Genomic DNA, 21,417 nt, shown 5'->3' with positions numbered 1-21,417 from the left:
GCAGTAAAGTGGAAAAGGTGTATTGTAGTGACTGGGAACGCTGGGAATTCTGGGAGAATCATCACATTGTTGTTCTGACTCATAACAATGTGAGTCAGAACTTTAGTTTGGACCTTATGAACCAGAGCTGCATCCAGCACAGAACCATCAACACTGCTGACCTCTGACTCTGAGACCAAATCAGACAGGAAGTGACGTCACACTTCATATTCTAGCTGCTGATTAGCAACCGTTCCTCCGACCAACTGGACCAGATTAGTTAACCCTTTCAGCCTCTTCAATCATCAGCAAAACATCAACTTTGCAGAAAATTTGATTTTTGTTTTCAGAGAAAAAGTATTTATAAGTAACCTGATATGGGTCGTCTCAGACCCACAGTTGTGCTTCTGGATCACAAAAACCTTTAAATTGTGAGTAGATTGCTATGATCTATATTTCCCACAATGCATGACTCAGAACCTTCTCAGCACTTCCTGTTGTCTCAGTCAGAACCACCATGACAGCAACAAGTTAGCATAAAATGCTCCGATTAGCGCTGAAGTTTTATTCAACCTCTCCCATCACCCCAATCACCCCCAGTCAGCCCCGGTCCCTCCCATTACCCTCCGTTCCCCCCTAACCCTCTCATCACCCCTTCTTCATCCTCCATCTTCCTCTCAGCCTCTCTGGCTCGGTGATGTTCTGTTTTATTGTAAATCTATACCGTTAATCTGCGCGGCTCCGATTGGCCGCAATGTCCCGATCAATGTGCTGCGATTGTTGGAAGGCGCCTGCTGGGACAGATGACCCCTGACCCCTGCACTGAGTCCAGACTTCAGATCTACTGTTCCAATTTCATCTGACCAACAAACCAGAGAACATTTCTCACCGTCCTCTTCCTGATGTGTCACTATCACAGCTCCAGTCACGAGATGGCCGGTCCTTCAGAAGCCTCTTTATGCCACAGTGACAGGAGGACAGAACTAGAAACTCGAACCAAAACCAAGCAGCAAGATAGACACTGCTCTGGAACCAACCAAGAAACTGACTCATAAACAGGCAACAAAAGCAAAGACCAACAACCTGGCGTCGAACTGAGAAAGCCGCTGACCCGACTGAGGGCAAATCAAAACTTTGCCAATAACAATTTCATTAAGGGAAGACTAATCCAGAATCTAGCGACTGAACAGAGGCGCTACTGACACTGGGCCAGAAGACAGAGGCGACTCGGGTTCAGACTCACTTTATCGCACTGTGTATGACAGGGTTGGATGTTTCGCTGTTGGATCGCTGGAAGTTTTTCTGGATGAAACAAAGCTTAAGGCTTTTTCTGCTCCATTTGTGAATCGCCTCCTTAAATCTGCATTGCTGCCGTTTCTCCTCCCATGAGACTATAAAGCATCATAACTGAGAGACCAACATGTTGTCCTGTTGTTTCTTTACTTAAATGAAGATGAAACCATGAAGCTGACAGCACAAAGCCAAAGTAAATGCTCTCCTTAGGTTTAATTATTCTCTGCAAACCTAACTTTGATGGACGTGATTCGTTTTCAAAGGTTCCTGAAGGGAATTGAAGTTTCTTTTTATACCAAGTTCCGGCCCGGCTCAGATGACCACAAGAAACTGGAAGGACACGACATGAACCATTTTAAGTCCTCAAGAGGCTTTTATAATTAAAATGAAGTCTAGAAGTCGGAACCGCTACACCGATGTGTGCGCCCCTCAATCTGGTTCTCCGTCAGGGCCCGATCTTCTTTGGACACGGACCGGCTGGCGCTCCACAGGTCTCAGCATCTGCTCCAAGGTCCGGTCAGGTGACGTCTCCACATGCGGTTGATCCGAACCCCAAACTGGCTCTGACACTGCGTCAGACGACAGATGCACCTCAGGGTGTCTGGTTCCGGCTCCGCCTTTGGACCTGGTTCTGGAGCTCCATAAATAAGCGAGTGCTCAATATATACGGCGCCGGTGGACCATAAGTGCCTCCCATCTCCAAGATATTAACTGAAGCGTAGTTAGCATGCCACAGTGTAGCAGAGCAGGGCGCATCAACCATCTTCACCATCCAGCCACCAAGTTAGCCGTGGAGCTAGCCACCGAGTTAGCGGGAGCTAGCCACCGAGTTAGCCGTGGAGCTAGCCACAGAGTTAGCCGTGGAGCTAGCCACCGAGTTAGCCATGGAGCTAGCCACCGAGTTAGCCGTGGAGCTACCCACGAGTTAGCCGTGGAGCTAGCCACCGAGTTAGCCGTGGAGCTAGCCACAGAGTTAGCCATGGAGCTAGCCACCGAGTTAGCGATGGAGCTAGCCACAGAGTTAGCCATGGAGCTAGCCACAGAGTTAGCCACGGAGCTAGCCACAGAGTTAGCCACGGCGCTAGCCACCGAGTTAGCCATGGAGCTAGCCACAGAGTTAGCCATGGAGCTAGCCACAGAGTTAGCCATGGAGCTAGCCACCGAGTTAGCCATGGAGCTAGCCACAGAGTTAGCCACGGAGCTAGCCACAGAGTTAGTTGTGGAGCTAGTCACCGAGTAAGCCATGGGACTAGCCACAGAGTAAGCCACAGAGTTAGCCACGGAGCTAGCCACAGAGTAAGCCATGGGACTAGCCACAGAGTTAGCCGTGGAGCTAGCCACAGAGTTTGCCATAGAGCTAGCCACAGAGTTAGCCACGGAGCTAGCCACAGAGTTAGCCATGGAGCTAGCCACAGAGTTAGCCACGGAGCTAGCCACAGAGTAAGCCATGGGAGTAGCCACAGAGTTAGCTAACAAGAGAGTTAGCCATGGCGCTAGCAAAGGAGCTAGCCACCAAGTTAGCCACCTAGCTAGCCACAGAGTAAGCCATGTAGCTAGCCATGTAGCTAACCAGCAGATCATACTGATCTGCTGGTTTATTGGCGTTTAGATTGATCCAGACTGATCATCCTGGAGCTCTGAGCAGAACTTAAAGCAGGTACCGGTACCGGTGTCTTTAAACCCCGGCTGAACGCGCTGCTGCTCAAACAGGCCTCTGTACTTAAATCTCTTTAGTTTATTTTTATTATATGGGTTTTTTTTCTTTAAAATCTATTATTTTGATTTTTGATTGTAAGGTGACCTTATGTGCCCTGAAAGCAACTTTTAAATAAAATATATAATTATTATTATTAGAAATACTTATAACGCTACAAACAAGGACGTTGCCTTGTTACGTCTTCACGCGGCGGCAGACCTCTGGGTTTTTACATCAATTTACATTAAGATGTTCTTATGGAGGCGACAGGCGGAGCAGCAGCTGCTCCGTTTCAACCAATCAAATTTGATTTCTGCAGCTTTACATCCTAACAAACATAAAAACACAGAGTCATGCAACATAGAATCAACAATCAAAACATGACATTAAGTCAAGTTCCTTCATTAAGTGAATAATTGATTACGTTTCAAATCAAACTAAACAGCTGGTTTTTAGTGGAGATTTAAAGGAAGTCAGGGTTTCTGCTGTTTTACAGTTTTCTGGAAGTTTGTTCCACATCTGTGGTGCACAGATGCTGAAGGCTGCTTCTCCTCGTTTGATTCTGGTTCTGATGCAGAGCAGAACCAGAACCAGAACCTGAGAGGTCTGGCAGGTTGATACAACAGCAGCAGATCTTTAAACCGTTGAGCGATTTTAAAGTATTTTAAAGTCTATTCTTTGAGCTACAGGGATTTAAAACTGGTCTTCTGTTCTCTATCTTCCTGGTTTTAGTCAGAACTTCAGCAGCAGCTTCTAGATCAGCTGCAGACCCAAATCAGGTATGATGTATAAAGCAGCGCGGCTTTAAACATGCAGATTGTTTTGTACATCACACTTTCTAAATTTGTCTGTCTGGCAAGTTTTAGTGTGAAAACTACGCAGTTTGATACATGGGGCCCCCGGTTGTTGAAGGGTTATTACTGTCCAATGTTCTCATCAAGCTTCTGGTAAAAGCTATTTGGTCAATGCTACATCACTAGCATTGAAACATTAGCATTAGCCCTCGGCGAGGATAATCACTGAATTACAGAGAATTACAGCAATCATAAAAAATAAAGATTTAAATTCAAACGTCAAATTGATCCGATGTCTAAAGAAAACTGTGGAGATTTATAAACAGTCACCTAAACTGGATCTGATAAATGTTGGATTACAATAACGAAGCATCTGTACTAATCCAATCAGCAACTCCTAGTAAGTTAGGTGAGAAAATAAGAGAGCTAAAATACTTTATGATTCACTAAACTAAACAGTTTTCTGGGAAAATTTGACTCCTTTAAAATCTCTGAAACTAACTTTATGCAAAAACCCCAAATATGTGGCAAATTTTCCCAATGACTTTAATAGCTGTTATCTTATTGATTATGACTGTTTAAGGATTGAGGGAGATTTCAACATCATCCTGTCAAGCTGAAGACAGAGGGGCAAAAAGCTGAGCTATGCTGCTAGCTTTGCCTCGACTCAACATGCGGGGCAGGAAACACACATGAGGACTCTGGAGCGGATCAGCAGTCAGGCTGCCAATATTATTAATATCTCTGTTGATGTCGTTCCCTCTCATCATTTCTCTGTCAACGCTGAAAGTTCAATCTGCTGAATCACGAAGCAAAGCATTTATGACAAAATATTTCCTGGAAAACTTGGCAGGAACTTCAAATCTCTCTGTGCTGTAAGTCAGAAGATGAGCTGGCCGATCATTTTCAAACATACATTTCAGATACCATTTCAGGTTCCATTGAAGTGAAGATTGTGTGGAAGGAAGAAATCTCTGTGGAGAAATGCTCTACTGGTGAGAAGTGATTGAAGCCTTGGAGAATGCTGAATGTAAATGGCGTAAAACGTCACTTCATATTTATTATGAAACCAAACGTTCTTTGGTTGAATCATAAACAAAAACATCAACGTCGCCTGTATCTTGTTTACCGCTGTTGACAGGTTAAGCAACCTTCCTTTGACTGAGCCACTGGATCTAACGGCGCCTGCAGCGGACCTGAAACCTTCTTCTCTGAGAAAATGGAAAAGGATTTAATGTTTTTCTGCCATGACATCTTCTTGCTGCCGTTTGCTTGTTTTATTTTAGTTAAAATTCTAAAAATCAATTTAGTGATGTCATGAGGCGTGAACCTCCAGGGGAACAGCTGCAGCATGATCCAAGAAAACTAAACACCAAATCCAAAACCAGCAATATGCAGAAGACAGAGACTCAATTTCAACAAGTCAACCATGAACACTAAGAAGAAATAATAAATCTATCATCTCCTCTTCCTGGGTCTTCCCATCTTTCCTAACTTTCCTTCATGATTAGAACAACAGACACTAGGCCTGTCACGATAACAGATTTTGCTGGGCGATAAATTGTCTCAAAAATTATTGCGATAAACGATAATATTGTTTGAAGACCTTTTTACATTGATTTAATGAAAATTACATAATAATACATACAATTTCCTGCCAAAGATGGAAACACTTTACTTTCAAAAGACACTTGACACTGGGACTGATACACAAAATAAATAAGACAAACAAAAATAAAATAGATTCTTAGTCTCCATTAACAATAAATGTACTTGAATAAAAACTAAACATAAAGCCAAAGTGGAAATAAATACTGCATTCAACCAAAAGAGTACAGATTATGAAGTCTGTATATTTTATTGCCCTTCAGTAATAATTAGATTTAAATAGAGAAGAATCCGACTGAATGATGCAATAGTTCAAACTAAAGGATTATTACCCAGAACGACAATCTGAGAACGTTCTTCGTTCTGAGATTGTCCCTTGTGTGTTACTGTAGATCGTTGTGTGTTACTGTAGATCGTTGTGTGTTACTGTAGATCGTTGTGTGTTACTGTAGATCGTTGTGTGTTACTGTAGATCGTTGTGTGTTACTGTAGATCGTTGTGTGTTACTATGGATCGTTGTGTGTTACTGTAGATCGTTGTGTGTTACTGTAGATCGTTGTGTGTTACTGTAGATCGTTGTGTGTTACGGTAGATCGTCGTGTGTTACGGTAGATCGTTGTGTGTTACTGTAGATCGTTGTGTGTTACTGTAGATCGTTGTGTGTTACTGTAGATCGTTGTGTGTTACGGTAGATCGTTGTGTGTTACTGTAGATCGTTGTGTGTTACTGTAGATCGTTGTGTGTTGTAGATCGTTGTGTGTTATGGTAGATCGTTGTGTGTTACTGTAGATCGTTGTGTGTTATGGTAGATCGTTGTGTGTTACGGTAGATCGTTGCTCGATCTAAATCAAGGATTTATCCACAATGGGAGAGTGACGCAGCCTATTGAATGTGACCGGTAGCCAATCAGAAAGCGCGGATTCTCCTCTGCTTTCTGAGGGGAAACACGGAGGGAATCCCGAACAGCTGACACGATGCAACCCGAAGTCCAGCAGACATCGGAAACAACATGAATGTTTATTCAACATTTTGTGCAAAGAAAATATAAATAACTAGGGAGTTGGAGCAAAATTTCTAGCAGAAAACCTGGTAACTTTTCAGCTGTTCTTCGTTAACATGACATAAATAGTTTATAATGATTTTCATTCAGTCAGACTGACACTAGCCGCATGCATTGCAGGTAGATTATAGTAAGGAATTGATTAATGCCTGGTTTCAAAATTAGTGAACTGGACTTATTATTTTGTGTCCATTGTTGGACACAACGCGGTTCGATCGAACCGTTATAGCGAGGCTTGCTGTCAGCTAATGTGTCTCAGGTTTTGATAATGAATCGACAATCGGCGACATCAGATGGTGCAGCGCGCTGGCATTACTCTAAGAAATAAGGAAGGGAGGGTCAGTGGAGTTGAGCCTTTTTTCATTCAGTGTCATCAACAGGAAGAGAAAAAGGCAGGAAGAAACGATACAGACGATAATTGAAATGAGGTCGATAGTTTTAATTTATCGTGCGATTAATTGATTTATTATTTATCGCGACAGGCCTAACAATCTGGTTAAATCAGCATCACTGAAAAAAGCCACGTTCACACGCTTTCCCTGGTTACATTGCTGAGACTGGCCTAGTCAAAGACTAGACTGGCCTAGTCAAAGACTAGACTGGCCTATTCAATGGCATCCACAGAAACAGACTGGAAGAACAACAGAGGTGGTTCTGGTTCAGCTATAGCTGGCATTCTGACTAAACCCAGGAAGTTAGATCTCAGAGAACGCACTACTGCTGGTAGTTTAGAAATCACGGAGCGGCTTAAAGATCCACTTGGGTTTCGGTTCAGAACCAGAACCGGAACCAGAGCACAATGCATTTTCTGCCTGAAAATGTTATTCAGTATCCAAGAGGGAGGCGAGGCACGGCTTCAGGTGTCAGTCCTTTCACATTAGTGCGTGTTGTCCGTGTGAGGCCCCTGCTTGTTTGAGGTCAAAGGTCACTCTCCATCACACTAAGCGTGCCTCCCCAGTGCTGTAAATGGAGCCTCTGAGGGTCGTGACCTCCATGTAAGGCTCAGGAGGTGAGGGAGTCGGGGGCACCGCCGGCGCTGCGGGTAATTACAGCCCAGCCTCCTCCACCACTTTGACACTCTGTGGCAATTTATTGCCCCGCTCGGGCAACTTGGCCACCCATCTAATTGCAATATTAGCGTGTAATAACAGTGAAGCTGCGGCGATCTGTCAGCGCTGCGATCTGCTGCCTCGGCAGGATTTCAGCCATTAACCGGCAAACGACTGAGGAGCATCGGCTCACATTTATATTCACACACAGCGGCGGGGCGGCTGGACGCGGCGGGGCGGCTGGACGCTGCGGGGCGGCTGGACGCTGCTTGCCAACAGCCTCTGAAAGCCTCATGCAACCAAAGACTGCATTGCTGCAAACGCATTCAAACAGTTCAACCTGTGTGTGTGTGTGTGTGTGTGGTGTGTGTGTGTGTGTGTGTGTGTGTGTGTGTGTGTGTGTGTGTGTGTGTGTGTGTGTGCAGGTGGTGCTGCACCTTGTTATGTGATGGAGGGAAAATACAAACTAGAGTTCAGAAACAGAAGATGTTTGATTCTCTCCAGTCAGAGGCCTGCTTTATGGCAGCTGCATCATTTGCATGATGGGTCACTAAAAAGCGCCACGTTGCCCCTCCAACCCACCCACACAGAGGGGCAGATGGGTGGAGAAAGGGGGCAACACCGCAATAAATCCCTGCATTAGTTAACGAGCTCTAAAACGCAGCTAAACCGGTGGAGCCGTAAATCAGCAGAGAACCGAGAAACAACAACACCAAGAGTCCAGAGAGAGAGAGAGTGTGTGTGTGTGTGTGTGTGTGTGTGTGTGTGTGTGTGTGTGTGTGTGTGTGTGTGTGTGTGTGTGTGTCGGTTCCTGTGTCAGAATCGCAGCGTCAAATGCAGAGAAACCAAAGGAAGACTTTCGGACAGAAACTGACCCACTGAGACAGGACCTGGTCCGGTTTGGATCGGGCCAGAGCTTCAACTGGTCTATCCAAGGCAGGACAGAACCGGTCCATTCAGACCAGAACATCAACTTGTTATTTCTGCACCAGAACAGAACCGAAAGAAACGTCCAAACCAAAGAAACCAGAACCTCAGTGATCTGAGAACAAATAGACTCAGAACCAGCAAATCAATCATTTCTAACCAAACACCTGAACCTCCAGAACCAGAACCAGAACCAGCAGACCGCTGAGAGTCGAGTCCTCAGTTTGTGCTTTTATTGTGAAAGGTCTTCTGAGCCGAGTCATGGGATGAAACATCGAGAGGTGACAATAAAACACATCAGAGGTGAGAGGTCGCTCCCCGCTGTGTGCGCGAGCATGTGTGTGTGTGTGCATGCATAAGTGTGTGTGTGTGTGTGCGTGTGTGTGTGTGCATGCATATGTGTGTGCGTGTGTGTGTGTGCATGCATGTGTGTGTGTGTGTGCGTGTGTGTGTGTGTGTGCAAGATGGCGGCGCGTGTAGACGCAGCGGCTCGGAGCTCCCGTGTTTTCGTTTTTTGTTAGCCTGTTTTTATTGATGTCTTCGCTCAACACACTACTGGAAGCCTTGACAACTTATAGCAGATCAGAACTGTGGAACATAGGGGCACAGTTTGGACTTCACACACCCACCAAGCTGGACTTTATTCCTCCAGAGCTGCTTCGAACACCTGGAACTATGATCATTCCCCCCCTGCTGCGAAGGCGACGGAGGAGGCAGCGCAAACAAAAGAGGGGCAAGAGAGCCGGCGTGCGTGCAAGGCTACGAGCTAACCCTCACAGACCGGCCCTCACACACCGGCCCTCACAGACCGGCCCTCACACACCGGCCCTCACAGACCGGCCCTCACAGACCGGCCCTCACAGACCGGCCCACACACCGGCCCTCACAGACCGGCCCTCACAGACCGGCCCTCACAGACCGGCCCTCCCCAGCCTCTTCCTCGCCAACGCCAGGTCCTCGTCAACAAAATCGCGAGGTGCGACTCCGAATTATCTCTCGCCGGATGGACAGCTGTGTGACTGTTGTCACAGAGACCTGGCTGGATGAAACATCCAAGACTCAGCGGTGGAGATAACGGGGCGCGCTCTGTTCCGGGCGGATCGGACGGCAGCTTCGGGTAAGAGCAGAGGCGGAGGTTTGGCATTGTATGTACACAATGCCTGGTGTACAGCCACACACTCTGTCGGCACATTCTGCTCTCCTGACTTGGAATATCTGGCGGTGAAATGCAGACCCTTCAAGTTGGTGAGAGAACTCTCGTCCATTGTGATCGTGGCCGTCTACATACCACCGCGGGCTAATGCTAAGTTAGCATTAGAGGAGCTATACTGCCTGATCAGCGGGCAGATGAACTCCAACCCGGAGGCGGCCATGATTGTGGCGGGGGACTTTAACCACGTGGAACTGAAGGCTGTGTTTCCCAAATTCCACAAGTTCATAAACTTTCCCACCAGAGACAATAACATTTTGGATCAGGTCTACTGCAATACCCCCGGAGCCTACAAGACTGTAGCAGGTCCACATCTGGGCATGTCTGACCACATCTCAGTGGAGCTGATTCCTGTCTACAAGCCTCTGGCCTGCAGAACTAAGCCGACCACCAGAATAGTTCAGGTCTGGACTGAGGAGCCTCCTCTGCACTTCAGGACTGCTTTGAGCACACAGACTGGAGTGTGTTCAGGGACGGAGCAGACTTGGAGGAATACTCATCGTCCGTTCTGTCCTATATTCAGTTCTGCACCGATGCTGTCCTCCCGTTAAGACCATAAAAGTGTTTCCAAACCAGAAACCATGGCTGGACAGCACAGTACGGGCCCTGCTGAAAGCCTGGGATGCTGCCTACAGATCTGGAGACAGGTTGGCTTATAGCAGGGCCCGGTCGGAACTGAAAAAGAATTAAGCAGGCCAAGCTCCAGTACAAACAGCGGATTGAGGAACACTTCATCAACAACAACCCCAGTAGCATGTGGAGAGGCATCAGGACCATGACAGACTACAAACACAGCACTCAGCTGACCAGCCGCGACCCCACCCTGCCTGACACCTTAAACAGCTTCTTTGCCCGCTTTGACACGGTGGGCAGCAGAGAAGCTGTACATCTACCCCGACTGGAAGAGCAGTACCAGCCTCTCGTCCTGCAGCAGCACCAGGTGACGTCCACCCTGAGGAGGATCAACACCCACAAAGCTACAGGACCGGACAAGGTGTCAGGCCAGACGCTGAAAACGTGCGCCGACCAGCTGGCAGGAGTGTTTCTGGACATTTTCAATCTGTCCCTGCAGGTCACCATGGTTCCTGAGTGTCTCAAGTCTTCCACCATCATCCCTGTACCGAAGAAGACGACCATCACCAGCCTGAACGATTACCGGCCCGTCGCTCTGACCCCGGTGATCATGAAGTGCTTTGAGAGGATTCTTCTGAGGTACATCAGACACTTCATCCCTGCAGACCTGGACAGCCTCCAGTTCGCCTACAGAGCGAACCGGTCAACAGAGGATGCTGTCTCCATCACTCTGCACACAGCCCTGTCCCATCTGCAGCATCCCAACACCTACGTCAGGATGCTATTTGTAGACTTCAGCTCAGCATTTAACACCGTCATCCCAGACAAGCTGGTGCTGAAGCTACTCAAGGTGGGGCTGCCTGCTTCACTGTGCCACTGGATCAGAGACTTCCTCACCAACAGGCCTCAGGTGGTGAGAATAGGTGGCTCAACATCGTCCCCACTGGTCCTCAACACAGGCACGCCGCAGGGCTGTGTTCTCAGCCCAGCTCTCTTCACCCTGTTTACACACAACTGCGTTGCCATCCACCCCACCAACACAGTCGTCAAGTTCGCGGACGACACAACAGTAGTGGGTCTCATTTCAGACAACAACGAGACCCACTACAGAGAGGAGATTCTGCAGCTCACTCAGTGGTGTTCAGCCAATAACTTGGTGCTGAACACAGGGAAGACCAAGGAGGTCATTGTGGACTACAGAAGGTCCAGGAGGACGGGTCACACTCCCCTTCTCATAGATGGAGAAGAGGTGGAGCGTGTGGACAACATCAAGTTCGTGGGCCTCCACATCACCTCTGACCTCTCCTGGAATACCAACACCTCCCACCTGGTGAAGAAAGCACAACAAAGGCTCTTCTTCCTCAGGAAACTGAGACGTGCTGGACTTTCTTCACGGCTGCTCCTGAACTTTTACAGGGCGACGATCGAGAGCGTCCTCTGCCTCAACGTGACTGTGTGGTATGGTGGCTGCACAGCACTGGAGAGGAAACAACTGACACGGGTGGTGAGAACAGCACAAGGCATTGTGGGATGCCCCCTCCCGGACCTGGACTCTATTTACATAGGCCGGGTCAAGAAGAGAGCTGGATCCATAGCCATGGAGACTGTTTGTGCCGCTGCCATCAGGCAAGCGGTTCAGGAATATACGGACTACAACAAACAGACTGAGAAACAGTTTCTTCCCCACAGCCGTCAGAGCCATTACTCCCTGCCGCCCCCTCCCACACATATCATAACCTCACAAACCCCCCCCCCCACACCCCCACCCCCACACAGCCATATTGTTCTGCACTTGCACTGTCACATCATCTGCACTTTTACCATAATTGGACCTGCTGCTTCTTCTTTGGTGTGGTTGAGTGCCTTTAGTTAATTTTAGTTGTATATATTATTATTATTGTGTGTTTGTTTTATTTAATATTGTATATTTGACTTTTTGCACGGAGTTGCAATAGAAATTTCGTTGAATCCTGTTCAATGACAATAAATGCTATGCTATGCTATGCTATGCTATTCTATGCTATGTGCATGCATAAGTGTGCATGCATATGTGTGTGTGCGTGCGTGTGTGTGTGTGTGTGTGTGTGTGTGTGTGTGTAAGAGAGTCTCTGACAGGTTGGGACTTGCAGCTCCTGCTCCTGATTGGGGGTGTTGGTCTCACCTGGCCACAGACCAACCCCCAATCAGCCAATCACAGAAGGACGGAGCAGGACGAGTTCTGCTCCTCCTGCCTGGATTAAAGATCTCGGTTTGAACGCAGCAGGGGCTCCTGGTTCTGGTTCTGGTGGTTCTACTGAGGAGTCGGTGGCTCGTCAGAACCGGCGGCTGTTTCCCAGATCATCGGGCGATGAAGGAGAAGCGGCGGCTGTCTCGACTTGCCGCCGCTCTGATCGTTTTTGCCGCTTCCTGGTGTTGATGAAAACGGTTCGCAGGAAGTGGGAGGTGAGAAACAAGCAGAAACGGAGCCGCCGTGCCAGCTGCGCCGGGCTTTAATTAGGCCGCAGCTCAGACTGATGCTGCTCCAGGAGGCCATGAAACACCTGCTGTTCACAGACCGGGACCGGATCCAGAACCAGAACCGACCAACAGAACCATGAACCGGGATTACAGACCAGTTAGAAGTGAACAGAGACAGGAAGCTGAACCCATCAAAGAGAGGTCATGAGAGGTCAGGTGAGGTCATGAGAGGTTATATGAGGTCATGAGAGGACAGGTGAGGTCATGAGAGGACAGGTGAGGTCATGAGAGGTTATATGAGGTCATGAGAGGACAGGTGAGGTCATGAGAGGACAGGTGAGGTCATGAGAGGTTATATGAGGTCATGAGAGGACAGGTGAGGTCATGAGAGGTTATATGAGGTCAGGTGCGGTTATATGAGGTCATGAGAGGACAGATGAGGTCATGAGAGGACAGGTGAGGTTATGAGAGGACAGGTGAGGTCATGAGAGGTTATATGAGGTCAGGTGAGGTCATGAGAGGTCAGCTGAGGTTATATGAGGTCAGGTGTGTTCCTACCTGTCGATGATGACCGGGTCGAAGGCGTTTCGTTCCGGTTTTCCGCAGCTCTTCTTGTCACAGCACCGACTGTGGAAAGAATAGAGCCGTTAGAACAAGCCAGAGTCTTCAGAACCTCCTGGTAACAGACCGGTTCTGGTTCTGTCGACTCTTCCATCCAATCTGATCTCATGTCTGCAGCATCGTCTTCATCTCAGGATGTCAGAGGTCCAAACTGAACCGGCCCTGTCAGAAGGTCTGGCAAACTTCTGACAGCAGAACCCATCCTCTTCAAGCCTGCAGCTCCAGAACCAGAACCGGGCTTGGGAGGGTCCGGTTCTGGATCTTCATAAATGTCGGCAGAACCGATCAGTCAGAACCAGAACTCTGAGGAGCTCCAGGTTTCTATGTGGGCGCTACAGAGCCGGTGGAGCTCAGTGTTAGAGTCCTGCAGGACATTTGGACTCTTTTAAAGTGAAGATCAGAACCGGAACCGAAACAGGTTTTAAACTCTGTTCCTAAAAATCCAGCTGAAATATTTAAGGATAATTTTATGACAATAAAACTAATTTTAAAAAAAGAATCAAATGAGATTTTTACGTCAGTAATTTATTTACTGAAATATAAAATGAAAACATGAAAACAAAGTTTGCATGAACGTCCGAGTGATCAATGAAGGCCTGAAATCTGAAGATTTGGAGAAAATTTTACACGTTTAAATTGTAAAATCATCAAACTGACTTTATTGAAGTTTTTTTGCTTCATTAGCAAAGAAAATGAAAAGTGAAAGAATCCGAACCGATCAGCTTTGTCTCATTTTGATTCGACCTTTAATTTCTTTTTGAGGCTTGTTAAAATGTTTGTGCAGCCCTGAGTTTTGCCTGCAGGCGCAGTAAGTATTCCAGTTAGATGGAGGGAACATGCAGCAATACTGATCCTGGATCAAATGAGATGCATTTAAAAGTTCTGATGTAAACAGATCTGCTCGAGTTTGCTGCCATAATCTTTCATGAGAAGCTGCCTGACAGTCACAGCGCAGGGAAAATTGCGAGCTGCCATTATGAACATTTTCACAGGAAAACGAAATGAACCGGCTCAGACATCCGAGTCGTTCCCGTTTCAGCCTCAGAGGAAACATTCCCACATTTGTTCCAATGGATTTCCTGGAGTTTATCCATCATTAATAACAAGACATGAAGTCAACATCAGACATAATCTTCTGACAAGCTTCTTCTTCTCTTACTGCGCTGAGCAGCATTAGCATATCTTCCGGTAATTCTTAAAAATTAATCACACTGCATCTGACCCGTGACGTCCAATTACACTCCAGCATCGGCCCCATGCTGTCCTGAATCAAATTGCCATTTGACAAACAAGCGTCAAATCGAGGCTTCGAATGCCAAATGAGACGCTTTATGAATCATTTATCACGCTGTTTGATCTCTAAGTAGAGAAAAATCTGAAAATCAGCGCAGTGTTTGTGTCTGGGCGGCTGCTGCCGTGCGACTGTTGCCACAATAATTTATTCCCCAGCTACGAGGAACCATTAGTGAAAGTTCCAGGAGACCAATTAGCATTGGAAACCCACTGGTGCGCTGTGGTGACAAGCTCCTCCAAACCGCCAAAGAAGTGTTATAAACAACTGGACCCCAGGAGCCTCTGCTGGGGCCCCTCCGGGGACCGGGGCCCCTTTCCAAACACCAAAAAACCTTGGCTGAGCGTCCAGCGTGCCGCCTTAATGACGCTTCCCCCCGGCCCCGGGCGGCCGACACCGGCCGGCTAATGACTGAGAGGAGCAACACATACCTCCTCAGGGTGTGTGTGTGTGTGTGTGTGTGTGTGTGTGTGTGTGTGTGTGTGTGTGTGTTGTTGTGTGTGTGCATGTGTGCGTGTGCGTGTTGGAGGAGAAATAAAACAAATTACTGCTGTCACTCTGCTGGCAGAACAACCCGGCAGCAGCTCAGCTGCACTTCAGAACCCCTAGACAACATCCGGGTTGTGATGTCACATCCTGTCCTGAGGACACGACGCTCTGATCACAGGCCAGAATCCACTGGTTCTGGAAGAACCGGGCCTTGTTCGCCGCTGGCTGCAGCCTTTCCCTCCAAATCCAACACTTTCATGTCTGCAGGTGGAAAACCTGCAGGAACGATCATATTAGGGCCCTCATGGAGAAATGATTCCCTTTTCTGCAGATGTTCTCGAATCTGCGCTGAATCTCAGCAGAACTTTCATGGTTCTGATCGATGGATGACAAGGCTTTGAATTATTGATCAGCTGCAGGAATTTCCTGGCATTTAAATCTGGCTTTCTTGCCTTCGCTCCATCTGACAATAATTCCAATTAGGAGCATTAATGAATCATTAGAAGCGCAAGGACGGCTGGAGCTCCAGCTCAGGATCGATTAAACTACAACTTCTCCCATCTGCAGGTCTGATCCAGATGTTCTGCCAGCTCAGCTGTTAGCCGCATGGACTGCTAGCATCAGCCGGTCCAGCAGGTGGGCTGCTCACCGGATCGCTTGCTTTCACCCCTGTGTGTAACGTTTCCCTTGACTACAAATCCCATCAGGCCTTGCACTTTCTCACTTATTCTTAGCCCTAACTGATGAGACACATTTGTACTTGTACAAACTAATTTAAGCGCAGATCGCTTTCAGTAATTACTAACAGCAAACTTAACTAACCCTAACCACCAAATTTCTGCAATCCGTTGCCATGTTGGACATTTCCGCATTTTGGCTGCAGACATTATCTAGTGAAGATACTGTCTGTTCATTTGAATGCTAACAGTTGTTTTCTAACTGTTCTATTGTCCCTCTTACTTTAAGGTTTTATATTTAAATTCACAGTTTTTTTTTATTATTATTATTATTATTCCAAACACCAAAAACGTGTCATGATCAATTCCACGCGCCGCCATGATATGTTATCTAACTACCTGCTAGCTTACCTGTGGCTTCCCTCCTGACTCCCGGTCTCTCTCTCTCTTTCTCACACACACACACACACACACACACACCACACACACACACACACACACACACACACACACACACACACACACACCTGGTTCAACAGGTGTGTGTCCTCCCTTCTTACCGGGCTACAGCGGATAACCAATCTGTTCCTGGTCCTCCGATCATTAGCAACAACTCGCTAATTCTCCGTCCTTCTCCTCCTGAATCTGCTCCAGCGGTCAGACTTTGTGTGGTAAACATGTCGGATACTTTTTCTGCTTGGACTCTGTGCTGTTAGTTTTTGTTCCCGCGGTTTTTCTGACCCGCCGCGTCACATACCCGCTAATTTCTCTCAAACGCCGATTCTTCTTCTTCTTCTGTTTTTTAATTGGCGGATGGCAAACAACTTAAGGTGCATTTACCGCCACCTATCAGACTGGAGTGTGGTCATCAATGATCTCAGAGGGAAAATAATAATACATACTTCAATGGTATGTACCAAAGTGTAATTTCGCACCACATATACTCATATGTATATGCATGAGTGCTCATATACACACATGCATACCTACTTTAAATACGATTAAATGACCCTGCACTCTTTAAAAATCTAATTAATTTATTTCTAATAAAGATTGATTTATTTTCTAAAAGATTTATTATTCAGAATCCAATTTTTTCCCTATTTAAAATCGATTATAATTGTTTCTGTTCCTCTAAATACTTATTACATTCTAATAAAATATGTTCTACTGTTTCCATCTGATTACAATAATCACAAGTTCCTGTTTCATGTTTCCCTATTCTAAAAAGAGAACTATTAAGTCTACTATGGCCAATTCTTAACCGAGATATGACTACCTCTTCTTTCCGTCTTCCATTTATACTTTTATTAACCCCCACAAACTTTTGTATCTTATATGATTCTCTAACAGTGTCATGATTAGTCCATTGTTCCTGCCAAATCTTAATCATTTTATTCTGAATGATATTTTTTCCTTCACTTTTGCTTAAAGGAAGACTTAAATTTACAGTATTTGATTTCAAAACCTGCTTAGCTAATATATCAACTTCTTCATTTCCCTCTATTCCAACATGAGCAGGAATCCAGACAAATCGAATAAAACATTTCTTATTATATATCTGAACTAATTTGTGATATATATCTAATAATAAATCTAATCTACAAGATTTGCCAGACTGAATACTTAATAATACTGCTTGACTATCTGATGCAATTATATATTTACTTTCTTCCCTAATATTATAAATCAACCATTCTAATGCTAATATTATGGCAAGTAATTCAACTGTAAACAGTGCAAGGTAATGTTGATCTTCTTTTAATCATGATTTTGTGATGTTGGATATTCACAGCTGCTCCTGTTCTACCACTATTTGGATCTTTTGACCCATCAGTATATATAATTTTTGTATCCTTAAAACTTCCAAAATAATTATTAACTATAACCCATTCTGGAGCCTTATCCAACTCCGATTAGCCGAAATGGCACCATTTCTTACCTGAGAGGCAGGGGATGGGCCAAAGAGGATGGAGGAATTTCATTGGATGAACCTTTTGCCATGGATAAAATCAACCAGCCTCGGCTGTCCTATATATGTGCGTCAGTCTGTAGGTCAGACCGGAGTTCAAACTGAGCGCAGTGTTATTTTATGACCGGTGGTACATTGCTCCAATTTCCACGCCTTGTCATTTCTTACCCGCATTTGGCCAGTGGTGGGTGTTAATGGAACCGGCTGGTCTTTAAAAAGGTGGTTTCTCGATTTCTTCTGACAAGAACAAACAAAACAACCGTGTTACAGGCTGCCCGCTCCAAGGCCTGTCCCCCATGACAACATGACAGAAGGGAGAGTCTAAGGGGCGCAAATAATTTAACGACAATACCACGGAAGAAGACATTTAAAAAAAGGGGCCTTCCAATCTTAAAGTAATACGGTTAAAACAATAACAGTTTTTCTGAAGTGTTTCACTCAGGTAAGGAATAATAGAAAAAACTGAAAAAAAAGATATTTTGTGTAATCATATCAAAAGAGAAAGACAATCAGGTTACACTAATTTACACCCCTGGCTAGACGGCTCCATAGCTAAGCTAATAGGGCTAGGCGGTTCCATAGCTAATCTAACAGGGCTAGGCGGTTCCATAGCTAAGCTAACAGGGCTAGGCGGTTCCATAGCTAAGCTAACAGGGCTAGGCGGTTCCATAGCTAAGCTAATAGGGCTAGGCGGTTCCATAGCTAAGCTAACAGGGGTAGGCGGTTCCATAGCTAAGCTAATAGGGCTAGGCGGTTCCATAGCTAAGCTAACAGGGCTAGGCGGTTCCATAGCTAAGCTAACAGGGCTAGGCGGTTCCATAGCTAAGCTAACAGGCTAGGCGGTTCCATAGCTAAGCTAACAGGGCTAGGCGGTTCCATAGCTAAGCTAACAGGGCTAGGCGGTTCCATAGCTAAGCTAATAGGGCTAGGCGGTTCCATAGCTAAGCTAACAGGGCTAGGCGGTTCCATAGCTAAGCTAATAGGGCTAGGCGGTTCCATAGCTAAGCTAATAGGGCTACGCGGCTCCATAGCTAAGCTAATAGGGCTAGGCGGTTCCATAGCTAAGCTAATAGGGCCAGGCGGTTCCATAGCTAAGCTAATAAGGCTAGGCGGTTCCATAGCTAAGCTAATAGGGCTAGGCGGTTCCATAGCTAAGCTAATAGGGCTAGGCGGTTCCATAGCTAAGCTAATAGGGCTAGGCGGTTCCATAGCTAAGCTAATAGGGCTAGGCGGTTCCATAGCTAAGCTAATAGGGCTGTTGACGTTTTAGTTTTGATTGTGATTCTAAGATTTTTTTGTATTCATTTGTTTTTGGTGTGTTCGCATCAGACACCTGTTTGCTGTGGTTTCCACCTGTCAGCCACTGGAAAATTAGCTTTGGAGACAACAAGGTCAACTGCAGATAAATACATAAAAACAACAATAAAAACACACCACCACGTCCATGAAGCACGCAGTACAACATCCGTCAGCACAGTTTAACAGTGACTAAAGAACATTTAGATGTCTTTGTGTTACATCTAATCGCCATGTATCTGGGAGCAGAAAGCAGGATGACGGTCAGCTCAGATCGCTTCAGCCTTCCTCGTTACTCTGGCTCTGTAGCACTACTGCTCCTATCGTTTCCTATCATGTAATGCTCTTTCTTCTGTGCTTATTTTTCAGGGTTAGGCCCTCAAACCAACAAATTAAAGTTTCAAATTTGAAACAAATGAAACAAATATTTTCATAAAAACAATGTCAACATTAAAACCCCTTCATTTCTGGTCAAATGGAAGCCCTGCTGAGCCGTAGCACAGACTGCATCTGCATTGACCTCAAAGGTCAAGCGGTTATCAATAATTGTTCCAAGATATTTATAACATTGAACAATCTGAATAAAACCTAGAGCAAGGCGGATTCTTTCTAAAATTGATTAACATTGTTTGGTTTTAGAGATGTTAATGTCCAGAAACGACCAACCAAACCGGCCAATGAAACCCTTCACCAGTACTTGGGGCCAGGGGCCTGAAATAGGGCCCCTTGGAATTAGCACAATTCTAAGGGACTCTGACCAACAGGGGGCCCTCAACAATTTTTTTTCATACAAATAAAGAAAAATGAGGCCCTGGCAATTACAAAATTAATTATATAGTGTTTTCCAAAATTTCTTCTAGCAGTGAAAGTTAAATGTTCCCCCTCCCAGACCAAAAAACACACATTAATATTTCTCCTGAAGCTCCTGGATCTGCATGAATCGGCTCCGTCCTGCTTGGCTTTACGATGTTCAGCAGCAGTTGGTAGAAAACAAGAACGACTGTGCCAGTAATAAAGTCAGGTTTTCAAAAAATAGAGAGACAGAGAGAGAAAAAGGTAAGAGTGACAATTTGTATCCCAGTTTTTCTCCGAGAGGCGGGTAGACTGTGAGATTATCAACCATTTAGCACAGTTAGCTTAGCTACAGACTGTTAGCTTCCATTTCACTAACATTTAATCAATGAAGGAAAGAATTTAACCACATATTCACACACTGAACTTGGACTTTTACCACTTAACTTTCCTCTGCTGAGGGAAATTAAATCTGCAGTAACTTTTATAAAAAAAATTTATTTTACATATTTGTTAAAACTGTCATTATGTTGTGGCAGTATGGTATAGAAATATAAAAATCTCTTTCCTCTGCTTTCTCCAAGAACTATCTAGAAACACCCAATCAGAAGCAGGAGAGTTTTAGTGCTGTCAATCACTATCTTATGTGGCTGCTCATCCCTATGCTCCAGCTAGCATAACCTGTTGTGAAGTCTAGTTAGCATAGCTACCAATGATGGCAGATAAACTATTTCCTGTAATGAAAACAGGAAATAGTTATCATTTCCTGATAACTATCAACACATTTAGCAGTGAGTGAATGAGGATGATTGACAGCGCCAAGCCCCTCCTCCTGGTTCAGATTGGTTGTTTTGATTGGAACGTTGCATTACTTTACCCAGCAATAGCAGCTCAGGGAGCAGGTTAGGGTTAGGGTTAGGGAGCAGGTGGAGGAGGTTGATTGTTTTCATGTCTCATAACAAACTGTCAAACAGGGTAACCTAGACAACCTCCTTGCTAACTGTATGTCGACTGTTGGGTGTAAATTCAAGAGCAGTAAATATTGTGCTAGTTATTAGTATTGAACCAAAGAAAGCAAGACAGTTGCAGGCCTTTAAAACTGTGATGCTTTTGATGAGTCAGATAGACTCAAAATATTGCGACAGTGGCTGGTCAGGGGGCCAATCTATCATTTTTTCATGGGGCCCAAGATTTCTGGTGGCGCCCCTGCTTGGTGCTGTTCCAGATGTAGATGCAGGACAACACAGCTCATGTGTTGACACGTCTCTCTGCTCACCTGGCCGCCGGTTCTTACCTGCACATGATCTCGTGGGTGAGGAGGACGCGGCACATCTCTGGGTTCTTGTCCTGACCTTCGTACAGGATCGGCTGCAGAGACACAAGCGGGAGACGCGGGTCACTTCTGACATGAAGAACGTTTTTCTAACGCTCTGCCAGTTTAATCTGGGAATAAACCAATTTACTGGAACAGAGAAAGTCCTGACTCAACAGCTGTCCACCAGATGTCCCACCCCGTCCTCAGGGGACAGAGTCCAGTCCTACAGGTTTTAGATTCCCCTGCTGGAAACGGCATCTGTCCTCTTTAGGACTCGTCTCCTTTAGGTCTCGTCTCCTTTAGGACTTGTCCTCTTTA

General features: G+C 45.8%; 1 pseudogene; it reads right to left on the bottom strand.

The window, feature by feature from the left end:
- LOC129356635 (transcription factor COE3-like) overlaps positions 1–21,417 on the bottom strand; it is a 99,707-nt pseudogene that overhangs the window by 49,755 nt on the left and 28,535 nt on the right.

The sequence above is a fragment of the Poeciliopsis prolifica genome, unplaced genomic scaffold, assembly GCF_027474105.1.
Source record: "Poeciliopsis prolifica strain line A6 unplaced genomic scaffold, Auburn_PproV2 SCAFFOLD182, whole genome shotgun sequence".
Classification (NCBI taxonomy): Eukaryota; Metazoa; Chordata; class Actinopteri; order Cyprinodontiformes; family Poeciliidae; genus Poeciliopsis; species Poeciliopsis prolifica.
The sequence above is the reverse complement of the archived record's forward strand: the minus strand, read 5'-3'. Positions and strand labels throughout refer to the sequence as shown.